Genomic DNA, 8,664 nt, shown 5'->3' on the forward strand with positions numbered 1-8,664 from the left:
CACACACACACACACACACACACACACACACACACACACACACACACTCTGCTCTGATTAATCTCTGTTTCCAAGTCAGCAAGGCAGCATTCCTTTGGGCGTCTCCAGTAAGTCAAGTGTCCAGGGACATTGGCACAGAGATCAGAGCCCACTAACTACTTGAGCAGTTTTGCCCCGCCAAGTGGAAATTTTTCATGTGATTTCTTATGACCCTTCTCTTCCATTCATCTTCCCAAGGAGGCATTCTGTTGGTCACTGAGCTCCAGACAGACGGCTGCAAACCCACGGAGGGGAGGGGGGGAGGGAAGGGAAGAGAAATGTGGCAGAAGGAAACTAGAAGCACTTAGTAAGGGTAGGATGAAACAAATCTGCCCCTCAAGCTGTAACTTTTCATCCGTTGTGTGCTAGTCCAGAGTGAAGTCTACAAGATACATCTTTTTTATTCCTCCAACAATAGCAATAGGGAACAGAGGGCAAAGGAGACATTCTCTCTTCATTTAGAACAGGTCTCCCAATCTATTGCCTGCCAGAACAAAATTTCTCTCAACAATCTAGATCTGACCATTCCAGTGTTATGAGGAGCAATGAATACCTGGTGCAGGGCTCAGTGTCTAGTACAGGTCTCTGCACCCTATATTTTGGGGGCAGTTGCTATGTACCCAACCCCATGCCAGGGGAAAAGAGAAATATGACTTAGCTCTTCTGTCCTCTAAGAAATTCCAATCTAGTTGGTGAGAGAGGGCTGGACTTGTGAGTCACAAAAATCTGAGTTCAAATTCTGCCTTGGATACTTACTAGCTGTGTGACTCAGGGCAAGTCACTTAACCGATGTCTGCCTCAGTTTCCTCAGCTGTGAAATGGAGATCATAATAGCACCTATCTCCTAGGGCTGCTGTGAGGATTAAATGAGAAAATATATATATAGGGGTCCCTCCAAAATCTTAAAGTGGTCTTAAGCTTTATTGGTAAATGTCTTTGTACTTTGCCCTCTGTATCTTCGGGGCTTTACTAGCTTAAAACTGCTCTAAGACTTTTGGGGACCCTGTATATAAAATGCTTTGTAAACTTTAAAGTGCTTTATAAATGCTAGTCATTATTATTGTAAAGATCAAATAAGATAATATATGTAAAGCTTCCCAAACCTTAAAGCAATACATAATTCTAGCTATTAATATTGAAACATACTTAATGAAACAATTAGAGAGTAGGATGGGAATATATGCAATCAAATGCTAAATTATGTGAAATTGAAAATAATTGCTGTAAGAGTTAGGAAAAGAGAGAGGTCACTGTAGGCTGGAGAGAAAAGAGAACAAACATTTATTAAGCACCTACTATGTGCCAGGTACTATGCCAAGCACTTTGCAAATATTGTCTCCTTTGATCCTCACAACAACTCTGGGAAGTAGGTACTATTATTATGCCCATTTTACAGATGAGGAAACTGAGGCAGAGGTTAAGTGACTTGCCCAACATCACACAGTAAGTGTTATGAGGCCAGGCTTAAACTTAGATCTTCCTGATTCCAGGTCCAGCTCTCTATCCACTGTACCACCTAGCTGCCTAGTCCAGGCCAGGAAGACTTCATGGAAGAAGAAGAGCTTGAGTTGGTCCTTGAAGGATGGGTAGATCTTGAAAAGGCAAAGAGGAAATATATCTACTGTATAATTTTGTTCAGTTCTAAGAACCACATTTAATTCAACTTTTTTCTTTGTTTTCATACAGTTAATTTTTTTAAAAAATGATTAATTTGTACTGACCTTTTCTTTTTTATAACCACTTCATCTCCCAACATGTTTCCCTACCCCATATCCAGTAAATTATCCTTTTGCAAAACAGAAGAAGGGGTGGGGGTAAAGGTTAAAGAAAAGGCAACTCTGGGTCAGCTAGGTGGCACAGTGGATAGAGCACTGGCCCTGGATTCAGGAGGACCTGAGTTCAAATCCAGCCTCAGACACATATCACTTACTAGCTGTGTGACCCTGGGCAAGTCACTTAACCCCCACTGCCTAGCCAAAAAAAAAAAAGAAAAGAAAAGGCAACTCAGCAAATTTCACCAATATCTCAATGGAGTTGGAAAAGTATATGCAAGATTACACACCCATAGTCCCCTTCCATGTCAAAGAAGTCAAGAAGGCATATTTTTCTTTCCCTCTTTTAGGACCAGGCTTGATGAAGTATCACATTTTAGGAAGGACACTGGCAAACCCAAACACTCCCAGAGGAGGGCAACCAGGTGTTTGATGGACTTCAAGGCCATTGGATGTGAGTTTCACTTGAATGAACAAGAACGAAGGCAGCTTAGCACAATGGAAAGATTGCTGACTTTGGAGTCAGAAGACCCAGATTCAAATACTGGCTTCTTCCTGGCTGTTTAACCTTGGACAAATCACTTAACATCTCTGGGCCCCAGTTTTCTCTTTCATAAAATGAGAGGATTTGGCTAGATGTCCTCTAAAACCCCTTTCAGCCCTCAATACATGATCTGATGACTTCAGTGGGCTTTAGTTTTCTTATCTGTCAAATGGGAGAATTAGACTAGCTGAATTCTATGGTTCCTTCCAGCCCTCGATCCATGACCCCATGACTTCACTGGGACTCTGTTTCCTCATCTCTATTGTGAGAGGGTTGGACTAGATGATCTGCAAGGCTTCCACACAGCTCTAAGCTCTCTGATTCTATCGCTGTCTTCAATTATTCAAAAGGTCCTCAAGAGCAGGGGTTAGATTTTTTCTGCTTGATACACCCTAAGCCAGAGATCAAAGAAAGAGGAAAGGGGCCCATATATACAAAAATATTTCTAGCATCACTGTTCAGAGTAGCATGAAACTGGCAGATAAGGAGGCTGTCCACATATTGGGAAATAGCCAAGCAAATTATGGTACATGAATGTAATGGAATATTATTACTCCACAAGAAATAATAACATGGATAATTTCTGAGGTAATTAGGAAAACTTGTGTTTGAACTGATGCAGAATTGAATAAGGAGAAGGAGGAAAACCGATACAATAACAGCATTGTAAAAACAATAATTAGAAGACTTGAGAACTCTCATCAATGGGTGACCAACCCAATGAATTCCAGATGACCAAGGATAAAGCGTGTTATCCACCTCCCGTCACAGAGGTCGTGGTCTTAAAATGCAGTATGAGACAATGTTTTTAGACATGGGCAATGTGGGAATTTGTTTTGTTTGCCCAGGCATATTTGTTATGAGGGTTTTTTTTTCTTTTTTTGTTCTGTGGGGTAGGGTGGGAGTCAACTGTCAGCCTAGAGCCTATGGGAAACAGTTTCAAAAAAATGTTACCTTGGAAGAGACACATTCAGCAAGATTCTAACAGGTAGTGTTGTTTAAATGGAAAAGCTAGGAGAAGGAGAAAAAAAAATGGATACTTTCTAAATGAAAAAAAAAATGACCCAATTAAGTTTTTAAAAATTTATTCTGCTTGGTACCAGAGGTCAGAACTACAACCAATGGATGAAAGTGGCCAAGAGGCAAATTTCAGTTCAATGGAAGGGGAAATTCAGGCTGCCCCAAAGTGAAATGGACTGCCTGGGGAAGTAGTGGCTTCCCCTCTCCCTGAAGGTCTTTGGGCAGAGGCTCATTGGGCATGTTGCAGATGGCATTCTTCTTTAGCTGTGTTTTGGGCTAGATGACCTCTGAGGTCCCGTCTAACTCCGAAACTGTATGATTCTGTGAGGGAGTTAGGCATTGCAAATAGAGTTGTTGTTGTACAATCGTGTCTGACATTTTGTGACCCCATTTGTGGTTTTCTTGGCAAAGATACTGAAGCATGGGGTTTTTTTTTGCCATTTCTTTCTCCAGCTCATTTTACAAATGAGGAAACTGAGGCAAACAGGGTTAAGTGATTTGCCTGTCGTCACACAGCTAGTAAATGTCTGAGGCCAGATTTAAACTCATGAAGATGAATCTTCCTGACTCCAGGCCCCCATCCACTGTTCCACCTGGCTGCCCATTGCAAATAGAAGGAACCAGATAAATAAAGAATGGAAGTGGGGAAGAGCAAAGGAAGTGGGCTTGCTAACAGATAATCTTTATGCAACCGCAAGCAAAATGTTTATGAAGCACATTTCTGCACCAAGTCCTCCATATTCCCCACCCAGGACACTCTCCAATGTTCTGCCACCATTTCCCCTTTCTGAGAATTTGTGTAACACCAAGTTCTCTCAAGGAAGTAACACCATGGAAACTTGGCCATGAGAACCTGTCCTCCGAGTGACGGTTAATGGCTTCCTTTTATTTGAGCCAATCATTTGGCTCTTTTCCAGTGGATAGTTCTTGGATTCAGCACCCTGTGAAAATTGGGAACTCAACAGCAGATTTGTCCAGTGAAATCAAGGTTCGTGACTTCCCTGGGAGCATTTCTCATTTAAAGTTGAAGGTGGAAAGAACACTGGACCTGGGCTCAGAACCTGCCTATACATGTCACCTGTGTGACTCTGATCAAGTCACTTCCTCTCCCTGGAACTCAGTTTCTTCATCTGTAAAATGAGAGATTTGAGCTAGATGACCTCTTTATGCTCTTCCAACTTAAAATGGAAGCACAACTCATAGATCATCTTGGAAACTGGAACCTAGGACTTGTCATACTAGAAGACTTCCTCTCCCACTTTTAACATTTTAAGCCCATGTGTAGCCCTTAAAAATCAAAATAAAATAGTGAGACAGATTCAAAGATTTTCAGAAACTCATTTGGGAAGAGCACTGGCCTGGCAGACTGGGACTTAGAAAACCTGAGTTCTAGACTTGCACCTGTTTCTAACTTGCTATGTGGTCTTGGGTCAATCACTTAACTTCCCTGAGCTCCAGCTCTCTCACTTACAATGTGATATACATACGTGTGTATATATATATATATATATATATATATATATATATATATATACACACACACACACACACACACACACACACATACACACACACATTATATATATACATATATGTGTATGTATGTATTTATATGTATTTATATGTATATATGCATGTGTGTATACATATAGGTATATATACACTTATAGGGGTATATTATATATATGTATGTGTATATAGGTACACATATATGCATATATAATTGATACATAATTAATCGATCAATGTGCATTTATTAAGTGCCTACTATGCCAAACATAGTGTCAGGCACTGGGATTACAAAGACAAAAGTGAAGATAGTCCCTGCTCCCTAGCTAGGGTAATGACCTAGTCATGCAGAAAGCATAATCTCCAGGGTCCTTCAAGCTCAGAGACTGGATTATTCAGATCAGTTCTAATCATTTCACCAAGTCATTATTGAGCATCTACTTATGTATAGATTGCAGAAGTGTGCTAGGATCCAAGCCCTTGCAGAGTTTATAATCTCATCAGGGTGACAAGGTTTAAAACAGCAATGCGAGCAAGGAAGTATTGAATATAAATGAACATTTAGAGCCTGAGAACCTGGATTTTAGTTCCACTTCAAGAGAGATTGCACTTGACCTTGGGCTCTCAGACCAGTTCTGGACCTCTGGTTTCATCTGTCCAAGAGTGGGTACCTAGCATCATAGATTGTGAGCTGGAAAGGACCTAAGTAAGAGTTTATCTAATCCAACCCATCTTATATTTATAGATGAGGAAACTGAGACCTCTAGAAAGATTAAGTGACTTGCCTGAAGTCATACAGGTAGTAAGAGGCAGAGCAGTGATTTGAACCTAGTCCTTTGTTGCCAAATCCACTGTTTTAAATTTTTTTCCAAAGTTTTTTCAAAGATCTTAGGCTCTTAAATGCCAGAATGAATGGAGATGTACCACTGTTGCCTACTGTTTCCCTTTCTTTAACAAAGACTATTTTTCGCTCTTCTGCTCATAGGCGCTGCTTCAGAAAGACCTACCTCTCCCTTTGTCCATTACTTTCCATGACCAAGTTCCACTGTCATTATGACCTCATTCGTAGCGCTGTGCTAAGAAGTCATTTCTAGGAACACATGGTGTTTAAAAGCTGGGACAACTTAGAGACCCTTCTGAAGGTCTTGGTGCTAATGTGAAGGAAGGGGAGGGACAAACGGCTGAAAATCAAGGTAATTAAAATCAGCAAGCTTTTATTATGTCCCTACTACACAGAAGGAACAAGGCTAGGTACTGGAAATGCCAAGAAGAAAATAAAATGGTCACTATCCTCAAGAACACTCTGGGAGAAGACCATAGTGAGCCGATGAATATAAAATGTAAATAAAATAAATGTTGCAAAATTGAAGAGTGGGGCAGAAGAACTTCCAACAAGAGAGTTATCAAAGGTCTCAAAGGAGGTGGCTCGTGAGCTGTACCTTGCAGGAAGCTTTTCTCATCTTGTGTGACCATGGGCAAAGCATTTAACCTCAGTTTCCTCATCAGTAAAATGGGGATCATAAAACCTGTTGAATCCTCTTCAACAAAGCTGTTGTGAAGGTTAAATAAGAAAATGTATGTGAATAACTTTGTAAACCCTACCATGATAGTAACGAGGATAATTTTAAGCAATGTTACATAGTAGAAAGAATAATGAACCAGGCCTGGGTTTAAATCTCAGCTCTGCTAATTCTAAGCTCTGTAACATTGAGCAATTGTTATCTTAAGCAATGTGGTATAGCAGAAAGAGTGGAGAATCAGAAAAGTCTTGAGTTCAAATCTCAGCTCTGCTCCTTATGAACTCTGTGGATAAGACACACCATCTTTCTAAGCCTCAGTTTCCTTATTTGTAAAATGAGGGAAATGAAATAGATGCCCTCTGAGGTCCTTTCTAGCTCTTCTTAATCCTTATTATCAAGCAGAACAAGAAACTATTTTCCTGGTGAAAGCCCAAACCACTGGAGTTATCTGCCATGCCATGAGAAGGAAATTGTGAGGTCTCGATGACATCTTGGAAAGAAGGGGAAAGATCTGGCTTATTCCTAAGAGGACAAAGGAGGAGGAGGGGGTCCGATGAACACATTAATGTCCTTCATGAGCAACTTTCAAAAGGGAGTCAGTGAGAGAGCCAAAGACAAGTTTAGAAAGACCACAAACAAAAGCTTGGATTGTTGGGAAATGGAACCTTTTTTAGAAGCCTTCAAAGCCACTCTTTGAAAAACCCTGGCATGGACACAGTATCGAGCCTGGGGAAAGGCCAAGCCTGGCCTGAATTCATAATTGCCAAACTGTTTGTTGCCTTTATTTGCCAAGACTTACTAATTGAACTTTTGTAGGTCTGGCTTGCCCATAGGAGAATTGGAGCTATTGTTTGGCCCATAGTGTGCATGAGTGGTTTCTTCCACCTGAGGCAGAAAGTCAAAACTAAAGATCTGATTAACTCAATTCTATTCCGTATTGGTTAAGTAACTGGTATGTGCCAGGCACTGTGCTGGGGCTACAAAGACAAAAACCCCAAAATATTCATTAGATCAAAAATTTAGAAATGGAGGCAATTGTGGAGATCAACCAGTCCAATACTACCATTTTACAGATGAGGAAACAGGTGCAGAAAAGTTAAATCAGGGCTTCGGGTTTTCATAGACCCCTTTTGGCAGTCTGGTGAAGCCTGTGGACCCCTTCTTAGAATAATGTTTTTAAATGCATAAAATAGTAGAGGTGGGAGATGACACGTGGCATTTGGGAAACAACCAGTGGGCCAGTTTGTCTGGAACAAGAGTGCATGAGGGGCTGCAATATGAAATTAGTCCAGAGAGATAGATACAAGGCAGCTGGTAGGGCAAATCCATCTTCATTTCCCGGTTTCTTTTATGGCCCCCACCAATGCCCAAATCAATTGGGTTGATATTATAGCTAAGTCCATACACAGAGTAAAGAAGAATGGTTTTTCTTTGTGGCCATGTAGAGGGCAAATTAGGGAATGCCTGAACACATTATAATGTGTGAATGCAATGGAATATTATTGACAAAAGGGATAATTTCAAAGAAACCTGGGAAGACTTATATGAACTAAATAGAGGGAAGAGGGCAAAACCAGGACAACAATTCATAAAAAGACAGCAACAGATTGGAGAATGGCTGAATACACAGTGTATAAATGCAATGGAATATAATTTTTACTAATGTATTTTTATTGCATTAAATATTTACCAATTACATTTTTAAAAAATTTTAACATTCATTTTGAAATTTTGAGTTCAAATTCTTTCCCTACCTCCCCCACCCTTTGAGAAGGCAAGCAATATAATATCATTTTTGCATGTGAAGTCATGCAAAGTGTATTTCTGTATTAGCCATGTTGCAAAAAAAAGAAAGTTTTTTTTTAAAAGTATGCTTTGATCTGCTCTCAGAATTCATCAGTTCTCTCTCTGTAGGTGGATAGCATTTTTTTATCCTGGGTGCTTTGGAATTGTCTTGGACCATTGTCTTGATCAGAGTAGCTAAGTCTTTCCCAGTTGATCATTACTACAATATTGCTGTTACAGTGTACAGTGTCTCCTGGTTATGCTGTTCTGCTGACTTAACTTTGCATCAGTTCATATAAGATTTCCCAGATTTTTCTGAAACCATCCTGTTGGTCATTTTTTTTACAGCACAATAGTATTGCTGTGGGATATTATTGATATAAATGGCAGTTTCAGAGAAACCTGAGAAGACTTGTATGACCTGATGTAGAGGGAAGTGGGCAGAACCAGGACAACACTGGTCTGGAATCAATTA

At 40.2% G+C, this 8,664-nt stretch overlaps 1 long non-coding RNA gene across 1 annotated transcript in view; it reads left to right on the plus strand.

Annotated features, from left to right (window-relative positions):
- The window catches only part of LOC114024625, a 14,846-nt gene extending 6,806 nt beyond the window's left edge, over nt 1–8,040 (plus strand). Inside the window, exons 3-4 of the long non-coding RNA XR_003566931.1 lie at nt 2,162–2,265; nt 5,870–8,040. This is a non-coding gene — a long non-coding RNA (uncharacterized LOC114024625). The remainder of the gene's footprint in view (nt 1–2,161; nt 2,266–5,869) is intronic.
- Nucleotides 8,041–8,664: the final 624 nt, after the last annotated feature.

This window comes from Vombatus ursinus, unplaced genomic scaffold (assembly GCF_900497805.2).
Source record: "Vombatus ursinus unplaced genomic scaffold, bare-nosed wombat genome assembly UNPS02014822.1, whole genome shotgun sequence".
In the NCBI taxonomy this organism is placed as follows: domain Eukaryota; kingdom Metazoa; phylum Chordata; class Mammalia; order Diprotodontia; family Vombatidae; genus Vombatus; species Vombatus ursinus.